At 38.6% G+C, this 23,419-nt stretch overlaps 1 long non-coding RNA gene across 1 annotated transcript in view; it reads left to right on the top strand.

The window, feature by feature from the left end:
* The window catches only part of LOC132428173 (uncharacterized), a 468,522-nt gene that overhangs the window by 63,228 nt on the left and 381,875 nt on the right, over nt 1–23,419 (top strand). The gene's annotated exons all lie outside the window — the stretch shown is intronic.

A 23,419-nucleotide genomic window follows, 5' to 3' on the forward strand; every position in this document is an offset into this window, starting at 1 on the left:
CACACCATTGTAAAGCAATTATACTCCGATAAAGATGTTAAAAAAACAGACCCAACACAGCCAAAAATAAATTAAAAGAATAAAATAAATTTAAAAATATCAGTTGTATTAAAAAAAAAAGAACCAAACTATGTTTTATTACACCAGGTAAGTACACATCCAGATCCAGATCTAGATCTATCTGTATTCTGTATGTGTATCTCCCTATCTATCTTTGTATCTATACCTATATGGATATAGCAGTATAGTGCCATGTAGCTTATAGGTGAAGTTTTGCAGATGGTGAATCTTTAATTTGTAACACAGTGATATTTTGAATTAATTAAGTTAATAAGATCTGTTTTTGTTTCTTAATGAAAACCATAATGCATTTTTAAATTTCTCAGTCTGAGTGTTGTTTTTCAGTGACTTGTTCTCTCTCAAGGTTATTCTTGATGCTGATAGAACTTGGTTTTCCTGGCATCAAAATGTTGGGCGTTGATATGGGTGCTTCAGAGAGGGGAACCCAGCACAAAATATATTTTACATCTTATCCCAAATCCCTCTAGGGAATATTCTGCTCAAAGAAAAAGGACAGCTTTTTATCTGAACAGTCTTCCCCTGTTTTGCAAGTATAATTTACTCCTGAAAGGAAAACCTTAAAGGGGTAAATCATTGTAATTCAAAAATGTGATTGCCAAAAATTTAAATGGGGAAAATTTCATATTTTGTTTTAAATTTTTGGTTTGAAATAATTACAGATTGACAGGAAGTTGCCCAAAAATGTACAGGGAGGTCCTGCTTACCCTTCACCCAGTTTTCCCTGATGGTAACCTTTTGCACAGCTTAAATATAATACCGAAACGAGGAACTTGACATTGGTACAATCCAGACACTTGTATTCATATGTATGTGTAGTTGTATTTAATTTTATCACGTGTATATCTGTGTAACAACCACCACAATCCAGGTTCAAGAGTGTTCCATGACCATTAGGCTCCCTCATATTATCTCCTAGTCACCACATATCACCCTGTCTCTACCACCCCTAACTCCTGACAACCATGAATCTGTTTTCCATTTCTATAATTTGGTTATTTCCAAAGTGTTTTATAAATGGAATAACTCACTGTGTATTTGAGAATTGGCTTTTTTCCCCACTCAGCCTAATTTCCATGAGATCCATTCCAAATTGTCCCATGTATCAATTGTTTGTTCCTTTTTACTACTAGGTACTATTCCATGGTAGGATGTGTTACAGTTGGTTTAACCATTCACCCTTTGAAGGACATTTGGATTATTTCCTGTTTTTGTCTATTATGAATAAAGCTGTTAGGAACATTCATGTATAGGTGCTTGTGTGAACATAGGTTTTCATTTCTATGGGATGAATGTCCAATAGCGCAATTGTTGGGTCATATGGTAAGTGCACGTGTAGTTTTTCATTTTGTAGGAAACTGCCAGACATTTTTCCAGAGTGGCTGTATCGTTTTACATTCCCACAAGCAATGCAGAGTGATCCAATTTCTCTGTACCCTTGGTAACATTTGATGTTATCAGTCATTTTTTATTTTAGCTATTCTGATGGGTGTATACTAATATCTCCTTTTGGTTTTAATTTGCATATTCCTGGTTGCTAATGAAGTTAACATATTTATCATTTGTATATCTTCAATGAAATGTATGTTGATGTCTTTTGCTCATTTTCTAATTGGATCTTTTTTTTTTTAATTGTTGAGTTTGAGAGTTCTTTCTGTATTTTAGATACTGATCCTTTGTCTGATAGGTATTTGTAGTTTGCAAATATTTTCTCTTGGTCGTATTCTTAGCTTGTATTCTTATCCTCTTCACAGGGCCTTTTGCAGAAGAAACATTTTAAATTTTAGAGCCAATTTATCAATTTTTCCTTTTATGGATTGCATTTTTTTTTTTTTTTTTTTTTGCTGTATGTGGGCCTCTCACTGTTGTGGCCTCTCTCGTTGCGGAGCATAGGCTCCGTACGCGCAGGCCCAGCAGCCATGGCTCACGGGCCCAGCCGCTCCGCGGCATGTGGGATCTTCCCGGACCGGGGCATGAACCCGTGTCCCCTGCATCGGCAGGCGGACTCTCAACCACTGCGCCACCAGGGAAGCCCATGGATTGCATTTTTGATGTCAAGTCTGAGAACTCTGCCTAACTCTAAATCCTGAAGATTTTCTCATGTTTTTTTTTTTTCTTAAAGTTTTATAGTTTTACATTTTACAGTTAAGTTCATGATCCATTTTGTGTTAATTTTTCACATAAGTTAATTTTTCTTCATAAGTTATGAAGTTTAGGTATAGCTTCTTCCCTTCCTCCCTCCCTCCCTCCCTTCCTTCCTTCCTTCCTTCCTTCCTCCCTTCCTTCCTTCCTTCCTTCCTTCCTTCCTTCCTTCCTCCCTTCCTCCCTCCCTCCCTCCCTTCCTTCCTTCCTTCCTTTTCCTCCTCATCCTCCTTTTTCTCTTCTCTCCTCCTCCTCTCTCACTTTCTCCCTCTCTCTCTCTCAGGATGTCCAATTGCTCTAGTACCATTTGCTGAAAATGCTATCCTTTCTCCACCGAACTGCTTTTGCACCTTTGTCAAAAATCAATTGGGCATATTTATATGGGTCATTCTGGTTCTCTCTTATGTTCCATTGATCTATATGTCTTTCCCTCCACTAGTACCGACTGTCTGAATTACTGCATCTAGTAGTGTGCCTTAGTATTGGGTAGAGTGACTCCACTCATTTTATTCACTTTTTTCAAAATTGTTTTAGCTATTTTAATTTCTTTTGGTCTTTCCATATAAATTTTAGAATAAGCTGTTTTACGTCTATAAAAAACCTGGCTGGGGTTTTGATAGAAATTCTCCTAAATCTATAGGTCATTTTGGGGAGAACTGCTATCTTTACTATGTTGAGTTTTCCAATGTATGGTACATTTCTCTAGATTTTCTTTGATTTTCTTTTAAATCAACATTTTATAATGTTCAGCATTCAGATCCTTGTACATGTTTTGTTAGGTCATATGTTTTTGAGCCCTCACATGAACATTTACTTAGACTAAAACAACACAATATTCCATTAAATTGGGCACAATTATTTTAATAGTTGTTAAAATAAGTTGTCATAATGGACCCTGTCAAGGTTTTTTCCCTTCATTAATTAGAAAATAGCTGTTCCTTTGCTCTTGTTAGGCAATTTTTACCCCTTATCATAGTATAGTTAAGATTACACTCAAACACAAAGCATCCCAGTTCTGCCACTTACTAACTCTATAATCTTGAATAAGATAATGAATTTGTGCTTCAGATTACGCGTCAGATAAAGGAATAATAATAATACCTAATACCTACCTCTTAGGTTGTGCGAGGATTAACCAATTAACATGTGCACAGTGCTTGGCATAAGTGCCTCACACATTGTTAGTGCTCAGAAGGTTATATATAAGTATTACTATTACAAGATAATACTATGACTCAAACTTTACCACAAAACAAGTAAACTTTTAACAATAATAAACACAATTCAAAGACAAAGGAAAGCAATGAAAACAAGGCAAATTATGTCACATTCACTAAACATGTTGACATCATAAATGGCCTGAGATTATTTCTGCTGCTATAAATTAGCAAAACCAAAGTTTCCTGAGGGGAGAATTTGCTGCAGTACAAGCTAACTACATATGCAAGGGTGACTACATGTGGCTCAGGAGGTAAAGGAAATCCAAACTGGCCCCTGTCAATGGGAAGAAATGCCTCAGAAGCCAAAGGAAGGAGTATTATATAAAACGCTTCATAAATGTGAATTCTCATAACCTGAACAGGCACATTTTGGATTATAACTATATTTATAGATCACTTCACTTGGTACTTACAAAACTGATTTCAAGCTTTAAATATCCCCTCCTCTATCATTTTTACTTTTGAATTATGGTTCTTGAATACGATTATTAGCTCCCTTGGAAGTAGTTACTAAGAAACATGTAGAATTCTAAGAACTTTGGGAGCTTTGTTGCTTCACTGATGTTGAAGTGTCTACAAATGAATGCCCTCTCTTTTCTGTTAAGTCCTAGCTTGAAGTCCTAGGTGATCTTTCTCCTCTCAATAGCACAGTCAGGACTTCCCTAACCCTTAAACCCTGATTTATTTTTATTAAGTCTTCATTGTCACACTGACATAGCACCTACCCAGCTTGAACAATAGCTTTTCTGAGAGTCTCCTACATACTTTTATACATCAATTTATCATCTCTTTAATACTCAGGAAAGAAAAACACCCAATTCTCCATGGTCTGGTATCCCTCCTTAACATTCATTATAGCAAACCACCCCATGTCCTGCCAAAAGGGTTTAAATTGATTCCTGCCTGTATGTCCCAGCTGGGGCTCCTGGCTTCATGTCCGTCCCCAGGCCTAGAGATTAGCTGGATGTATTTTGAATACAGCTGTAGACCTTTTTAAAGAGCATAAACCAAAATGAGTTCATAATCCCTGGAATGCATGCTCTATATAGGCTTTTCATTTGTTTTTGGAGAAATCCCAGAGCTGGCAAATTCAGATAGAGTTTCACTGGCCTCGACCCTGATGCATCCACGAGGGGATTTTTGTTTCTTTGTCTGTCTGCTGGGCTCTCTATTGCCTTTGTGACATTTTGGTTATATTTCTGCCTATTACAGAACAAGAGAAACGTACGTATTCTTGGTGGAAAGGCTTTAGATTCAGAATAGATACACCTCACATGTGCTAATAGAAGTTTGTTAAAATAGAGAACATGATGTAAGATGCCTCTATTTGGGCACATGCTGTACTTAGGATGAGCAGTAGGTTTAAGACACAAGGACGGATGATTGAGTTTTAGTGGAAGGAGCATGTGACATGAAATTATTAAGACGTGACCTATTTTTTGTTAATACACAGAATATTGGTGATATTGGTGTAACAAAATACATTTGTTCTCACAACATTTATTATAGGTTTAATATATCAATAAAATAAACACTTTAAATCTCATTAGCTTGGTAAGGATTTAAAAACACTTCCAAAATAGTGCAAAGAGCTCAAAAATGGAATTGATTTATAATTAAGCAGTAGTAGTCTATATGTGACAGATATTAATGATTCTCTCATAAAACGTGCTTCATCTTACTTTGGCAGGCATAAAAATTCTATATGGAATTCTAAACTTACAGAGTTCTTTTTATATAATCTGGATTGTGGCTACCCAGAGGCTATAATATGTTTCATCTCCCCCGCTTTCCTTTCTCTATCAAAAATAAACAAAAAATGAGGAAAATGGTACTGCTTTTGAAAGCTTAGTATTTAAGTTTAGTACCTTATGGATCTGAGCAGACTTGGGTCAATATGAAAAGAGAGTTAGAACCATATTCGGGCTGGTGAGACAGCTATGATCCGAGGGGGAAAAAGTCTGAGTGCATCAGAATGCATCTGGCCAGCCATGGAGTTACAGAAGGAGAACTAGGGTCAGTGTAGGCAGGGCCCATCCAACCTCATCAAGGAGAAGAAGTATCTCTAGTGCACTCAAGCATTATGTTTTCCTTCACAGGACTCACCCAGTATTACATGAACAGGTCTTAATCTTCCTTTCTTGAGAGTCATTTCTTGAGATACCTTGTCCCTCACTTCTAATTCTGCAGTTTCCCAGCAACCTTCAGATAACTTGGCATCCTGCATAAACCATTCATTTACAGGGAATGAATGTGCCGACTCTATGACCATTCAGTTTCCTTGAGAGATGTGTCCCTGACTGTAAGTTGATGACTCCACATTCTACTTATAATTTGATAGTTAAATTAATTAAATTAAATAGATACGTATTGATCACCTGCTATGTGCCTATCTTGCTTATTGGGAAGGAAAATGATACTTTGTAGACGTGAACAATTTAGTCTGCTTAAGAGCAGAATTTCTTATTGTGAGTTAATAAATGGGCATTGTGCTGTGTGTGTGTGTGTGTTTGTGTGTGTGTATTCAAGTATCTGTGTGTTTGCTTAATCTTTTGAGACTGTTCCTGTGAGATAGAGTCCCTCTTTTTTTTTTTTTTTTTAATAAATTTATTTTTTGGCTGTGTTGGGTCTTCGTTTCTGTGTGAGGGCTTTCTCTAGTTGCGGCAAGCGGGGGCCACTCTTCATCGCGGTGTGCGGGCCTCTCACTATCGCAGCCTCTCTGGTTGTGGAGCACAGGCTCCAGACGCGCAGGCTCAGTAGTTGTGGCTCACGGGCCTAGTTGCTTCGCGGCATGTGGGATCTTCCCAGACCAGGGCTCGAACCCGTGTCCCCTGCATTGGCAGGCAGATTCTCTGCGCCACCAGGGAAGCCCTAGAGTCCCTCTTGATACGACTGGGATAGCATCTCAGGGTTCTGAGCCTGTAAGTTGATTAACCACAGTACACCTTCCATTTTGAGTTATCCAAGCAGCCTGCAAGAGAACTGTGCCTTTGTGTGCTCCTTGCAGCACAATATCTGTACTTACTAGGAACTCTCTGCCAGCAAACTGGTCCTTCTTCGATGCCTAAGAGAACAAGCTGACATAGGGTGAGGATTGCTGAAGAAGTCTTTCTTTGTTCAGCAGTCCTGGCCCACAGTATCAGACATAGCACTAGTGGAGGATTCTCTTATTCGAGTATGATACTCAAGTAGATCACAGGACAAATTCCTAATCAATGGGAAGGTAGCAGGTAACAGACTAGGATTCCCTTGCAATTTTTTTTCCACGTCACATTTACCTTAATATTGAAGGATTGTTCATTTGTCATAACATGGCAAATCCTTCATCCTTCCTGCTCCCTCTAAAAAAATAGGTGTCAGTCCTAAGGCAAAGGAAACAAAGGCAAAAATAAATAACTGAACCTAATTAAACTTAAAAGCTTTTGCAAAGCAAAAAAAAAAAAAAAAAAATTAACAAAACGAAAAGACAGCCTTCTGAATGGGAGAAAATATTTGCAAATGGTATGACCAATAAGGGATTAATATCCAAAATATATAAACAGCTCATATAACTCAATATCAAAAAGACAACATGATTAAAAATGGGCAGAATAGACATTTTTCCAAAAAAATAGACATTTTTCCAAAGAAAGACATACAGATGGCCAAAAGGCACATAAAACGATACTCAACATCACTAATCATCAGAGAAATGCAAATCAAAATTACAATGAGTTACCATCTCATACCTGTGAGAATTCTGTCATCAAAAAGACCACAAATAACAAATGTTGGTGAGGATGTGGAAAAAAGGGAATCCTCATACACTGTTGGTGGGCACATAAGTTGGTGTAGCCACTATGGAAAACAATATGGAGGCTCCTCAAAAAACTAAAAATAGAACTATTATATGATCCAGCAGTTCCATTTCTGGGTATATATCCAAAGAAAACAAAAACACTAATTTGAAAAGAAACATGCACCACAATGTTCATAGCAGCATATTTACAATAGCCAAGATATGGAGGCATACTAAGTGTCCATTGACAGATGAATAAAGAAGATGTGGTACATATATACAATGGAATACTACTCAGCTGTGAAAAAGAATGAAATTTTGCTATTTGCAACAACATGGGTGGACCTAGACGGAATTATGCTTAGTGAAATAAGTCAAAGACAAATACTGTATGATATCACTTATATGTAGAATCTAAAAGATAAAACAAAGGAATGAATATAACAAAACGGAAACTGACCCACAGATATAGAGAACAAACTAGTGGTTACCAGTGGGGAGATGTAAGCAGGTAGGGGCAAGGTAGGGGTGGGGTATTAAGAGGTAAAAACTGCTATATAGAAAATAAATGAGCTATAAGGATAGCACTGCACAGGAAACATAGCTAATATTTTATAATAACTATAAATGGAGTATAATCTCTAAAAATTTTGAATCCCTATGTTGTATACGTGAAACTAATATATATCAACTATACCTTAATAAAAAATATTAAAAATGAAAAAAAAATGGAGTCAGTTTCCTCAACAACAGCTCCTGATGGGAAAGTTGAAAGTCACCTTTAGGCGTTCCATATTTTCCACCAGTGAGTTAGGAGAGTGAGTGCTTGGTTCAATTTTGCCATAGCCTTTCTTGTGATCCAGATGAAGTTGGGCCTCAGTTTTCTCATTTTTGAGAGAGCATTGGGATAGATAACAGTGATCCTCAGATTATTTGTAACAGCATAATTCTTTCCATAAAAATATCTTGCTTAGAATCCCGGTTCATAAAACAGACAAATGGGGAGCTGTGCAGGTGGTTGCAGGGACAGAGGGGCTCTGAGGCCTGCTGGCTTGCCTATTCCCTGCCTCCCTAACCTACATGACACTTCTCAAGTCTGCTCCATGGAAAGGCTTTAGTCCAGTTTGAAAACTGCTGTACTAGGTGGCCTCTGAAGTGCCTCTCACATATTAAGGTCTAAAAGTCTAGCTACAGTATTGCTTCCTTTTAATTTTCCAGGTATCATGTCAGGCTATGTCTGTCTGCCCAGGCATTCATCCACTATCTGTATGTGTGTATGCATGTATGTAAGTGTGTATGTATGTTTGTATCTATGATTAAGAAAATAGTTCTGAAATCAGAATGCCTGGTTTTGTGGTCTCATTCTACCACTTTACTGGCTGTGTGACCTAAAATAAGCTAATTAACCTCTCTGTGCTTCAGTCCTCAGCTATGGAAAGGTGGGAGGGGAGAATATTATCTATCCAAATGTTGCTGCAGGAAAGTCTTTCCTGTTTCCATGTTAATGTACTTCCCACTTTACACCTTGACCACAGCTTAGTTTCCTCATTGACTCTATGTGATTCTCTTCTGAACCATCTGACAAATTGTCGAGAGTCTAACATTCCATTTTATTGTTCCACTCTAAGTTAAAGTGACCTGCCCCAACCTCCTTTCCTGTCACCACGTGTGGCATTGCACATGACAACCAACCATGAGCTGAACAGGTTTTAAATGCATCATATACTATCAAACTAATGTTCCCATTTGAAAGCTTGAGAGGCTGGCAGTTTCCATAAAAAGCCCACACTAAGCCCCTCTACATCCTTCATTCATTCTCTTATATTATTTGTGCCATTAAATTTGAGGCCAAGTCCAGCTTCTATCATTGCCTTCCAAGGGGGAGAACTCCAACCATAAGAAACACATTTGGTAGGCTTAGAACTGTGTGAACTGTTTTTCGAGCCTCTCCAAAGGATATTTTTTCTTTTTGAAACAAGCAGGACAGTGCTTTGCATAACAGCTCATTGGACAGATATAATGAATAAACATATATTTTAAGGTGTAAAAATAGTTCTATTTTTCATCTTCTGTAGTTAGTATTGGCAAAATAAATTAGAAATTACTAAAAAAAATTTGAGGCCAAGTCCACATCTCACATATGGCATCTGACCACTGCACCCCATAACCACAGTCAGTGCGGTCTATCCACTGCCCAGCAGACTGCATTTGTGATTCTTTGTTTTGCAGGATCTCTCCTGCTCTCTCTACCTACTAGCATCAACTCATATTTCTCCTCATCTGTGAAGCCTTTCTTATGTGACCACTGCAGGCTTCATTGAGCTCTCTCTTCCCCTCTGAATTTTTACAAATGGTAAATTGAGTAGCACACACTGATTACAATGGGACTTTCATGACTCATTCCATATTAAAGATGTTCTGACTTCTCCATCCCCTTTTGCCTGGAAGAATGTCAGAGGATAATCACTGTCTCATTTCTGTTTGCTTGTGTCATGGGTAGATAGATCCATTCCGCCAGGTATCAGTGCTAGTAGTTCTATCAGGGGCCTGACTATATCTCATGGTTACTTTGTATCCTCACAATTTTCATGCTCCACATGGGGTGGAAACGCTATACATACTTGCTGATTGACTAATGGGTTAATTCTAGGACATACCCATGCTTAACCTGAAACCATCATGTGGAACACACAATCAATTCCAGAATTATAGGGAAAAGTTAAGTTACTGTTATCCTGGGATACACAACACATGTTTCAGGATAGAGTAAAGCTCACTTTCAAATAGCAGTAATTATAGCTAATGTTTATGGAGTGCTAATTAAGCACATATGGCCCAGCACTATTCTAGACCTCTTTACCTGTGAGGTAGGTACCATTCTTATCCCTCTTTTATAGACAAGGAAACTGAGGCACAGTTTCTATTAATTGTAGAATCAGGGTTTGAACTAATGAAATCTGGCTCTAATGAATCCTGCTCTATTAATATGGTACTTAAGTACGGCATTAATGCCTTCAGGTCGTTGGAACATCATGTCTTACAGCAATTAGAAGCGGCACTGAAAAGGTCTTTAAGAAGTCTGCACAAGGTTTTGCTGATAGATTTGGCAATGACTAAGTCAAATGCCAATTTTCACATTTCCCACTTGTGAAAAAGACTGAACATCACTATTTGTTTTTAATTCACTTGTTTCATTAAACTGAGAGTTGAGTATTTTAATTTATCCTGCAACTTATGCCTCCCCTAAAAAGAAAACATGAATTTAAAAACCTCATATAACTCAGGCATCAACTTTACCCTCTGAAACTGCTCTTTCCCCCTAGAACCTTCCTTTGTGAATGGAACCACCTTCTAATCCATCCTGATATTCTCAAATCTACTCTTTTCCTCACTTTCCACACCCAGTCACATCCAACACTGCGTTCCACCCTACACCTCCTAAACAGCCCTCAGGTTTGTCCTCCCCTCACTACCCCTACTGCCCTTGCACAGCTCCAATCCACCCTCTATGACCAATACCATGACCTTCTAAACTGCATGTTGACTGAGGTGTTTGAGCATCTCAGGGTAGTAAGGTGCAAAGAAAGTGGGCTTCCTCCTGAACCAGGTTTCACCACTTAGCTTTGTGGCCTTGAGAAGGACCCATAGCCTCTTTAAGACCCAGTTTTTTCTTCTGTATGATGTAAGCCATATCTACCTTGTAAAAGGATTGCTATAAGAATTACAGATAAGGCATGCAAAGTGCCTAGTCCTAAATGGGGCTGTATACATAGTTCAATGCTTTATTACTTTAATTATTTTCTTATCTGTAAAAAAAGGCAATAAGCCTCTGAGTTACTTTGAAGATTAATGAGATAAAATGTAAGGCACCAAACACAGTTACTGTTTCCTTTCATTTCCTTTTAATGGTTCCCCATCCCCAAGACAAGATACAGCCACTGCCACTTTCCCAATTTCATCTCCTGCTACTTCTCCTTTAGCATAATGAATTTTGTTTTGTATTTTTTTTTTTTTGGCCATGCCACATGGCATGCAGGATCTTCCCCGACCGGTGATCAAACTGGTGTCCCCTGCATTTGGGAGCACAGAGTCTTTTTTTTTTTTTAATTTAATTTAATTTATTTTTTTTGATCACTTTTCTTTTTCTTTTGTACAGCAGGTTCTTATTAGTCACCCATTTTATACACATCAGTGTATACATGTCAATCCCAATCGCCCAATTCATCACACCACCACCACCACCACCACCACCCCACCCCGCCGCTTTCCCTCCTTGGTGTCCATACGTTTGTTCTCTACATCTGTGTCTCAATTTCTCCCCTGCAAACCGGTTCATCTGTACCATTTTTCTAGGTTCCACATATATGTGTTAATATACGATATTTGTTTTTCTCTTTCTGACTTACTTCACTCTGTATGACAGTCTCTAGATCCATCCACGTCTCAACAAATGATCCAAATTCGTTCCTTTCTATGGCTGAGTAATATTCCATTGTATATATGTACCACATCTTTATCCATTCATCTGTCGATGGGCATTTAGGTTGCTTCCAACCTGGCTATTGTAAATAGTGCTGCAATGAACATTGGGGTGCATGTGTCTTTTGGAATTGTGGTTTTCTCTGGGTACATGCCCAGTAGTGGGATTGCCGGATCATATGGTAATTCTATTCTTAGTTTTTTAAGGAACGTCCATACTGTTCTCCATAGTGACTGTATCAGTTTACATTCCCACCAACCATGGAAGAGGGTTCCCTTTTCTCTACACCCTCTCCAGCATTTGTTGTTTGTAGGTTTTCTGATGAAGCCCATTCTAATTGATGTGAGGTGATACCTCATTGTACTTTTGATCTGCATTTCTCTAATAATTAGTGATGTTGAGCAGCTTTTCATGTGCTTCTTGGCCATCTGTATGTCTTCTTTGGAGAAATGTCTATTTAGGTCTTCTGCCCATTTTGGGATTAGGTTGTTTGTTTTTTTAATAGCAAGCTGCATGAGCTGTTTATATATTTTGGAGATTAATCCTTTGTCCATTGATTCGTTTGCAAATATTTTATCCCATTCTGAGGGTTGTCTTTTTGTCTTGTTTATGGTTTCCTTTGCTGTGCAAAAGCTTTGAAGTTTCATTAGGTCCCATTTGTTTGTTTTTGTTTTTATTTCCATTACTCTAGGAGGTGGATCAAAAGAGATCTTGCTGTGATTTATGTCAAAGAGTGTTCTTCCTATGTTTTCCTCTAAGAGTTTTATAGTGTCTGGTCTTACATTTAGGTCTGTAATCCATTTTGAGTTCATTTTTGTGTATGGTGTTAGGGAGTGTTCTAATTTCATTCTTTTCTATGTAGCTGTCCAGTTTTCCCAGCACCACTTATTGAAGAGGCTGTCTTTTCTCCATTGTATATCCTTGCCTCCTTTGTCATAGATTAGTTGACCGTAGGTGTGTAAGTTTACCTCTGGGCTTTCTATCTTGTTCTTTTGATCTATGTTTCTGTTTTTGTGCCAGTATCATATTGCCTTGATTACTGTAGCTTTGTTGTATAGTCTGAAGTCAGGGAGTCTGATTCCTCCAGCTCTGTTTTTTTCCCTCAAGACTGCTTTGGCTATTCGGGGTCTTTTGTATCTCCATACAAATTTTAAGATTTTTTGTTCTAGTTCCATAAAAAATGCCATTGGTAATTTGATAGGGATTGCATTGAATCTGTAGATTGCTTTGGGTCATTTTCACAATATTGATTCTTTCAATCCAAGAACATGGTATATCTGTCCAATTGTAGGTATCATCTTTAATTTCTTTCATCAGTGTCTTATAGTTTTCTACATACAGGTCTTTTGTCTCCCTAGGTAGGTTTATTCCTAGATATTTTATTCTTTTTGTTGCAGTGGTAAATGGGAGTGTTTCCTTAATTTCCCTTTCAGGTATTTCATCATTAGTGTATAGGAATGCAAGAGATTTCTGTGCATTAATTTTGTATCCTGCAGCTTTACCAAATTCATTGATTAGCTCTAGTTTTCTGGTTGCATCTTTCAGATTGTGTATGTATAGTATCATGTCATCTGCAAACAGTGACAGTTTTACTTCTTCTTTTCCAATTTGTGTTCCTTTTATTTCTTTTTCTTCTCTGATTGATGAGGCTAGGACTTCCAATACTATGTTGAATAATAGTGGTGAGAATGGACATCCTTCTCTTGTTCCTGATCTTAGAGGAAATGCTTTCAGTTTTTCACCATTGAGAATGATGTTTGCTGTGGGTTTGTTGTATATGGCCTTTATTATGTTGAGAAACATTCCCTCTATGCCCACTTTCTGGAGAGTTTTTATCATAAATGGGTGTTGAATTTTGTCAAAAGCTTTATCTGCATCTATTGAGATGACCTTATGGTTTTTATTCTTCAGTTTGTTAATATGATGTATCACATTGATTGATTTGCGTATATTGAAGAATCCTTGCATTCCTGGGATAAATCCCACTTGATCATGGTGTATGATCCTTTTAATATGTTGTTGGATTCTGTTTGCTAGTATTTTGTTGAGGATTTTTGCATCTATATTCATTAGTGATATTGGTCTGTACTTTTCTTTCTTTGTAGTATGTTTGTCTGGTTTTCATATCAGGGTGATGGTGGCCTCATAGAATGAGTTTGGGAGTATTCCTTCCTCTGCAGTTTTTTGGAAGAGTTTGAGACGGATGGGTGTTAGCTTTTCTCTAAATGTTTGATAGAATTTGCCTGTGAAGCCATTTGGTCCTGGACTTTTGTTTCTTGGAAGATCTTTAATCACAGTTTCAATTTCATTACTTGTGATTGGTCTATTCATATTTTCTATTTCTTCCTGGTTCAGTCTTGGAAGATTCTACCTTTCTAAGAATTTGTCCATTTCTTCCATGTTGTCCATTTTATTGGCATAGAGTTGCTTGTAGTAGTCTCTTAGGATGCTTTGTATTTCTGCCGTGTCTCTTGTAACTGCTCCTTCTTCATTTCCAATTTTATTGATTTAAGTCCTCTTCCTCTTTTTCTTGATGAGTTTGGCTAATGGTTTATCAATTTTGTTTATCTTCTCAAAGAACCAGATTTTAATTTTATTGATCTTTGCTCTTGTTTTCTTTGCTTCTATTTCATTTATTTCTGCTCCGATATTTATGATTTCTTTCCTTCTGCTAACTTTGGGTTTTGTTTGTTCTTCTTTCTCTAGTTCCTTTAGGTGTTATGGTTAGATTATTTATTTGAGATTTTTCTTGTTTCTTGAGGTCGGCTTGTATACCTATAAACTTCCCTCTTAGAACTGTTTTTGCTTCATCCCATAGGTTTTGGATCATCGTGTTTTCATTATCATTTGTCTCTAGGTATTTTTTGATTTCCTCTTTGATTTCTTCAGTGATCTCTTTGTTATTTAGTAACGTAGTGTTTAGCCTCCATGTGTTTGTGGTTTTTACATTTTTTCCCCTGTAATTCATTTCTAGTCTCATAGCGTGGTCAGAAGAGATGCTTGATATAATTTCAATTTTCTTAAATTTACTAAGGCTTGATTTGTGACCCAAGATGTGATCTATCCTGGAGAATGTTCCATGCTCACTTGAGAAGAAAGTATAATCTGCTGTTTTTAGATGGAATGTCCTATAAATACCAGTTAAATCTGTGTGGTCTGTTGTGTCATTTAAAGCTTCTGTTTCCTTATTTATTTTCATTTTGGATGATCTATCCATTGGTGTAAGTGAGGTGTTAAAGTCCCCCACTATTATTGTGTTACTGTTGATTCTCTCTTTTATAGCTGTTAGCAGTTGCCTTATGTATTGAGGTGCTCCTATGTTGGGTGTATATATATTTATAATTGTTATATCTTCTTCTTGGATTGATCCCTTGATCATTATGTAGTGTCCTTCCTTGTCTCTTGTAACATTCTTTATTTTAAAGTCTATTTTATCTGATATGAGCATTGCTACTCCAGCTTTCTTTTGATTTCCATTTGCATGGAATATCTTTTTCCATCCCCTTACTTTCAGTCTGTATGTGTCCCTAGGTCTGAAGTGTGTCTCTTGTAGACAGCATATATATGGGTCTTGTTTTTGTATCCATTCAGCAAGCCTGTGTCTTTTGGTTGGAGCCTTTAATCCATTCACGTTTAAGGTAATTATTGATATGTATCTTCCTGTGATCTTTCTCTTAATTGTTGTGGGTTTGTTTTTGTAGGTTCTTTTCTTCTCTTGTGTTTCCCACTTAGAGAAGTTCCTTTAGCATTTGTTGTAGAGCTGGTTTGGTGGTGCTGAATTCTCTTAGCTTTTGCTTGTCTGTAAAGCTTTTGATTTCTCCATTGAATCTGAACGAGATCCTTGCTGGGTAGAGTAATCTTGGTTATAGGTTCTTCCCTTTCATCACTTGAAGTATATCATGACACTCCCTTCTGGCTTGTAGGGTTTCTGCTGAGAAATCAGCTCTTAACCTTATGGGAGTTCCCTTGTATGTTCTTTGTCATTTTTCCCTTGCTGCTTTCAGTAATTTTTCTTGGGCTTCCCTGGTGGTGCAGTGGTTGAGAGTCCGCCTGCTGATGCAGGGGACATGGGTTCGTGCCCTGGTCCGGGAAGATACCATGTGCTGTGGAGTGGCAGGGCCCATGAGCCATGGCCGCTGAGCCTGCGTGTCCGGAGCCTGTGCTCCACAAATGGAGAGGCCACAACAGTGAGAAGACTGCGTACCACAAGAAAAAAAATTTTTTTTTTTCTTTGTCTTTACGTTTTGCCATTTTGATTACTATGTGTCTTGGTGTGTTTCTCCTTGGGTTTATCCTGAATGGGACCTACTGTGCTTCCTTGACTTGAGTGGCTATTTCCTTTCCCATGTTAGGGACGTTTTCAACTATTAACTCTTCAAATATTTTCCTGGGTCCTTTCTCTCTCTCTTCTCCTTCTGGGACCCCTATAGTGCGAATGTTGTTGCGTTTAATGTTGTCCAAGAGGTCTCTTAGGCTGTCTTCATTTCTTTTCATTCTTTTTTCTTTATCCTGTTCCTCAGCAGATAATTCCACCATTCTGTCTTCCAGGCCACTTATCCATTCTTCTGCCTCAGTTATTCTGCCATTGATTCCTTCTAGTGTTTTTTTCATTTCAGTCACTGTATTGTTCATCTCTGTTTGTTTGTTCTTTAATTCTTCTAGGTCTTTGTTAAACATTTCTTGCATCTTCTCGATCTTTGCCTCCATTTTTCTGTGGTCCTGGATCAACTTCACTATCATTATTGTGAATTCTTTTTCTGGAAGGTTACCTATCTCCACTTCATTTAGTTGTTTTTTTGAGGTTTTATATTGTTCCTTCATCTGGTACATAGCCTTCTGCCTTTTCATCATGTTTATCTTTCTGTGAATGTAGTTTTCCTTCCCCAGGCTGCATAATTGTAGTTCTTCTTGCTTCTGCTGTCTGTCCTCTGGTGGATGAGGCTATCTAAGAGGCTTGTGCAGGTTTCCTGATGGGAGGGACTGGTGGTGCGTAGAGCTGGGTGTTGCTGTGGTGGGCAGAGCTCAGTAAAATTTATTTTGCTTGACCATTGATGGCTGGGGCTGGGTTCCCTCCCTGTTGGTTGTTTGGCCTGAGGCAACCCAACACTGGAGCCTACAGGCCCTTTGTTGGGGCTAATGGCAGACTCTGGGAGGGCTCATGCCAAAGAGTGCTTTCCAGAACTTCTGCTGCCAGTGTCCTTGTCCCCATGGTGAGCCACAGCCACCCCCTGCCTCTGCAGGAGACCCCCCAACACTAGCAGGTAGGTCTGGTTCAGTCTCCCCTGGGTTCACTGCTCCTTCCCCCGGTCCCGACGTGCACACTACTTTTTGTGTACCCTCCAAGAGTGGAGTCTCTATTTCCCCCAGTCCTATCAAAGTCCTGCAATCAAATCCCACTAGCCTTCAAAGTCTGATTCTCTAGGAATTCCTCCTCCCCTTGCCGGACCCCCAGGTTGGGAAGCCTGACGTGGGGCTCAGAACCTTCACTCCAGTGGGCGGACTTCTGTGGTATAAGTGTTCTCCAGTCTGTGAGTCACCCACCCAGCAGTTATGGGATTTGATTTTGCTGTGATTGCACCCCTCCTACCAACTCATTGTGGCTTCTCATTTGTCTTTGGATGTGAGGTATCTTTTTTGGTGAGTTCCAGTGTCTTCCTGTTGATGATTGTCCAACAGCTAGTTGTGATTCTAGTGTTCTCAGAAGAGGGAATGAAAGCACATCCTTCTACTCTGCCATCTTGGTTCAGGCTCCCATCACTCTTTTTAATTACTGAGAAGGACGTAGACCCAACATGTTATAACAATCACAACAGTAGTGGCAATTTCCAATTACAGGGATGATATAAGATACAATCTATTTCTGTTTGTATTAATTAATGTATGAGACACAAATTTTCTAAATATTACATTAGTTTTTCTGTAAAGAGCCAGATAGTAAATATTTTAGGCTTTATGGACCACAGAGTGTCTGTCACAACTACTCAACTTGGCTGCTGCAGAGCAAAAGAAGCCACAGACATTATATAATTGAATGGGTGTGACTCTGTTCCAATAAAACCTTATTAACAAAAATAGGCAGTGACTTTAGTCTGGTCCATGGCCCTTAGTTTCCTGACTCTTGGTTTGCATAATTTCTGTCCTGTCAGGTTACCACTGAGATTGTGCACATCTTTCAAATTACTCCCTCTGCACTTCTGTTAAGAACCACCTAATAATGGAACTACTTTTTTTTTTTTTTTTGGGTGCTTTGGGTCTTCATTGCTGAACATGAGTTTTCTCTAGTTGCGGCGAGTTGGGGCTACTCTTCGTTGCAGTGCGTGGGCTTCTCATTGCGGAGGCTTCATCCTGTTGCAGAGCACAGGCTCTAGGCATGCAGGCTTCAGTAGTTGCAGCACATGAGCTCAGTAGTTACAAGCACATGGGCTCAGGCGCGTGGGGTCAGTAGTTGTGGCTCGTGGGTTCTAGAGCGCAGGCTCAGTAGTTGTGGCACATGGGCTTAGTTGGTCCGCGGCATGTGGGATCTTCCCAGACCAGGGCTTGAACCCGTGTCTCCTGCATTGGCAGGTGGATTCTTAACCACTGCACCACCAGGGAAGTCCTGGAACTCCTTTTTAGTTTCTCTGGCAGGCTTTCATTATTCTTCCCATCCAGGGATTTTTGAAAATGTTTCTCAGATATTAAATCAATTTAGGGCTCTATAAGCAACAGCCAACTCAGTGCTTTGTTCATTGCTTTACATTCATTGACTGTCAAAGACCTGCAGAAGGCACGGGTACTCAATTTTAGTTTATTGTAATTGAGATGCTTCAGATTTGTTTCCAACTCTTAGTTTTCAAATATCGTGTGTGTGCCGGGGAGAATATAGTCACAGAAAGAGGGGAGAGATGGGGAAAGGGAATAAGGGAAGTCAGAAAAATAGAAAAGAGGAAAGAGATCAAGGAGCAGAGGACTCTGGACTATAAAGAAAATGAGTATTTATGACATTCTTAAGACTCAGGTTTCTCTAGTATAGAGAAACTCATGAAAGGCCTACTATGGGTAGCACAGTCCTGTCTAATAAACACACACACAAAATTATTGAACTAAATAGGTGTTATCTAGAACAGTGGAACTAACCACAATTACCTGTTGTACAAAACCTATGGAACCAATGCATGAGCTTTCTCTTCAAATGCTGCGATTTTAGAATGAAAGTATGTAAAGAAACTTTATTTGATTTCTGTTTGTATTAAATAACTTTTTTTTTTTTTTTTTTGAGTGTAAATGGTAGAACATTGCTGTTGACCACAGAACAGTTCCTGTAAACAAGACAGCAGTGAATCCTCATGTGATCCTTCTGGTTATGGAGATCAATATGAGAGATGCCATGTCAAGGCATTTGGTCAAGCTTGAGGGAAAGAAAAGGGATCTTTCTGAACTGTTGACCAGACCTTGGTGTCATCAGAAGATGGTAATTAGGGGCAACTGGCTTAGTGGTGTGAAAAGACTGCTTTTCTTGCACTTGGCCTCTGGGCATGAGGATGAGTCCATGGGGAATCATACAGTCTGAGAATAAATTCAGTGTGTGTTGTATTTAAGGAAATATTTATTTTCCTTAATATGGATTGATATTGTAATTTTCTGAAAATTCTCTGATAACGTTTGCTGAGAATTGCTGTGTGTGTGTTGATACACTGCTTCTCTGCTGGAGAACCAGGAAGCATGAGAGGGTAACCTGTGTTTGGGTGGCAGCAGACTTGGAGGATTGAAACTCCTTCACTTCACTTCACCATCCACCATGGTGTTAGTTGTGGCTGAATGTAGGTTTGGGACTTTACTGCTGCGGGTTCCTTATGGCTTGATCATAAAGTAAAAGAAACTCGTGTGGTCTGGCAGTAGGTTTCTCTTAAAAGGGTGGGTGTAGATCTGTGATTTAAAGGTTTGAAGAAAGAAGCTGTCTCAGAAGAGGGAAGAAAAAGAAAGACAGGGACTAATATGGATGTGTCTCCATGGGATTCATCTGAGAAGGGTTTAACTTTTGTGTTTTGTTGCTTTGTTTTTTTACTTTTCCCATGAATTCTGGAAATAACCATATTTAAATAAAGGTTCTAAAGTTGTTTCCTTATGTTGGTCTTGATTTCAATTACCCACAACTTGTTTGTAAAGTGAATTTCCCGTGAATCTTGTAATGTGGGTGGTGCTTGGAATTAAGAGATGCAGTATTAAAAGGATAACTTGTGCGGAGCCTGCACAGTAGTGCGGGTCTGAGGACCCAGGGAGAGGCCCACGGGCGTGGGAGTCCTTGGTGGAGCTGAGACCCACTGATGTTTGGGAGAAGCACTGGGGAGAAGCAGCTGCCAGCTGAATGGCACGGAAGCCCATGTAAGATTCCAAAACAATCTTCTCAAGATGAAAACAACTATTGCTTTCAAAAATCAAAGAATCAACAGCAAGTTTCTATGCTGATTCACTTGGCTCCTGTGTCTTACTCCTACAGATTGCCTGAAATAAAACATTTTAAGAACTCTCGTACCATGAGAGATTATCAGATGCATCTGGCTATAAACACACAAAATTTATTTCTGTGCATTAGATTTCTCAAATTGTCTTCAATATTTGCTAAAGACAACCATTTAGTCAATGTACTTCCTAGTTAGGCTTAGACTGTTGCTACTGTTGGCATAATGGCATGTAATGACAATATGAGTATTGGGTTTTCTCCTTTGTACTCAGGTGGACAAATTCAATGGCTTTTTCACTTGTTCCATTCTTATTCCTTCCATATGTCTTCCTTGCATCACTTTCTGCCTGACTTAAAGGAGAAGGAGCCTCTCTTTGGATACTTTGTTTCTAGGAATGGAAGTGGGAAGGAGGGGATAGAGGTGGGAGCCCATGGAGCTAGATTAAACCCCTTAATTAATATTAAGTAGGCGTCACTGGCTTTAAAATCAGATAGACACACTGTAGGATACTAGACATTTGCTCATTCTCTTTAAGCCTCAGTTCTTTATCAGTAAAAGAGGGGATAGTAATGGAACCTTCTTGTTAGGATTATTGTAAAAATTTATATGAAAAAATGTATAAAAAACATTTAGGACAATTTTTGGGTCAGGTTAACACTCAATAAGTGCTCTTTATTCAATGAATATTTCTTGTATTAATATCCAAATATTAAAGCTGATCAACATAACAATTTGAAAGATCCTATCATCATTTCCAATGGGAATAATTTGAATTCTAATTTCCTGTTTCTGATTCTAAATAAGAGAAGTGATACCCTCTCCTTTGCTCCCGATCAGCATCAGTACAAGTGGATTTTATGTAAATGAGACATTTGCATTCATAGTGACTGGAGGAATGGGTTCTAAATCATGTGGACTGTTTGGCACCTTATTTTCTTGTTTTTTAGTGTTGTACTAATGCCTGCATCCAGTGCACCTGGGTCTTCATGTTGGACTGAGCTGAAGTCATTAAACAAATATGTGAACTGTCTCTTTTTAGATTAATGACATATGCTTCCACTCTTTATGTTTTGGGCAAATAGTGAAAATTTCCAGTGCAGCTATGGGTAATTTGTAACTTAAGTGAAGTCTCACCATATGAATACTTACCTTTCCAAACTGCCAGTTCACTAGTATCAGGGACAAATGGAAACAGTTCCTGATGCTGGTGTGCCATGAGCTTTTCTTATCAGCATAATCATGTGATTAAATGTGATTTAATAATTTATTAGTTTGATGTGTTGGGATATTTTCCTTGCCAGGAATGTCTTCTCCACTCTTCTCTCATTTATAATAATCATAGTAATCATCATAACAGCAACTATATTTATGGACTTGCTTTGTGCTACACTTTGTTCTAAGAGCTTTACATGTTTTAACTAAATTTAATCTCACCACCCTCTTAATACGACAGATACTATTTAATCCCACTTTTACAAGTGCGGAAATTAGAGCTCAGCAATGATAAGCAACCTGTTCAAGGCTACTAAGTGGCAGAGCTGGGATTTGAAGCCAGGCGGTTTGTTCCAGAGTTCATACTCTTAAAAATTATAGAACTATGCTGCCTCTCCATTTTGTTCAATCTCAAACTTTCTTAAAATCTCAATTTATTGTCATTTCCTCCCATCTATAACCCCTGCCTAGTGTACCTCCCGTCCCCCAATTCCTATAGCGTTATTTTATTTGCTTCATTTATTTATTTGTCATATAGGGAACTCTCCTTATCATTGTTAATTAACTTTTTCATGTGTAGATCCTGTCTGTCCCCAAAGATTTGAACTCCATGGATCATGCCCAGTAAATATACTAGCATCAGGTGTTGATGGGTGAAAAATGCCCACCTTGACAATATCTCTCTACACAGGAAAAGTGCAACACAATTTTCCCAACTAGAAACTGATGAATAGAAGGGTCAAGGGATACATTCTTTTCACCTATTTGCAGATATATGAGGCAGAAAACCAGTCTGAGCTAGGAAGAAAACTAAACATTTAGGTTCTTGGATTCAGTTCTTTGTTGCCTGTGTGTGAATGATCATCTTGAGTCCATATGTTTTGAGAGTTATTTTACCCTGGCCAACATTTTACTACAGCGCTTTATTTATTAACATTAACAAGAATCATGGGACTAGGCCCTCATGCCTCAGATGGAAAGTTTACACCTACTAAGAGAGTCCAGAACAAGGCAATTAGTACTTACATTTTTGAGTTGTATGAATGGGAACCATCTGAGAATTAGAAAGCATACCAAAGTGGCCAGCACAATAGAAAGCAAGTTTTCAGGAATGGCTAACTGGATGCTGTGACTGCATAATTATTTTCAGAAACATTCCACAGCGAGAACTTCTCAAAACCCAGATCACATTGATTTCTTTTCACAACACATGATGTGTAACTGCTTGGTCTATAGCCATTCCTATTCCCTCTGTGGGAGACGTGTTTCAAAATGGGAGGCATATTCTGTCGTTGGCAGCTGGGAGTTGGTAAAATCAGATGTGGCTGAACTCACTAACTGGGGACAGAGAATCTGATATTCGGTGGGCTCACTTAACCAGGGGGACAAAGAAATCCCCATTGTAAATTTCACCATTTATTGTCATCGGGCAAGAATCAGTATTTACACAAGTAGGTAATGAGGGAATTTAGAGGATGCCCAGTAGAATTCCATTATTATACTTTAGTTTCCCCCAAACCAGAGTTGAGAATTATGGCTGCAGTGCCATGCTAACCGGATGTCATTCTAAGCTCAATATTAGCTTAAAAATGCTTATAGGCAGAAGGAAGCAACAATGGAGAGGCTCCTTTGTTAATATCTATCTGGAAAACTGGTGTGATAAAGAAAGCAGCATACCAGTGCCGGCTGGATCTGAAGTGGGGAGGAGGAGCTGTTCTTTGGATAAATCTAAAAGAGCCATTGATCTTCCAGTGCTTTTTGGAAATGCCTGTGTTTCTTTATGTTGCATTTTCATTCGTTCGTAGTTGCTTCTGCTAATAAAGGTCCTCTGGTGGCAGTAATGCTTTTCAACAGAGTGAAGTCGTTTAGCAATGAAATCCTTGGTGTATTCACTAACATGAAGTGTGATCTGTCCTTGCACCTGGTACACACGCAGCTTTCCAGAGTCACATTGCTATTCATTCTTTTTGTTTAGTCACACAAGGAAACTGGAACAAGAAGTGTAGATTTTCACCTTGGCTTTTATAAGGTACGTTATAAGCTATACACCTCCTTAGAATGAGCTTGG

This window comes from Delphinus delphis, chromosome 7 (genome assembly GCF_949987515.2).
Source record: "Delphinus delphis chromosome 7, mDelDel1.2, whole genome shotgun sequence".
Classification (NCBI taxonomy): domain Eukaryota; kingdom Metazoa; phylum Chordata; class Mammalia; order Artiodactyla; family Delphinidae; genus Delphinus; species Delphinus delphis.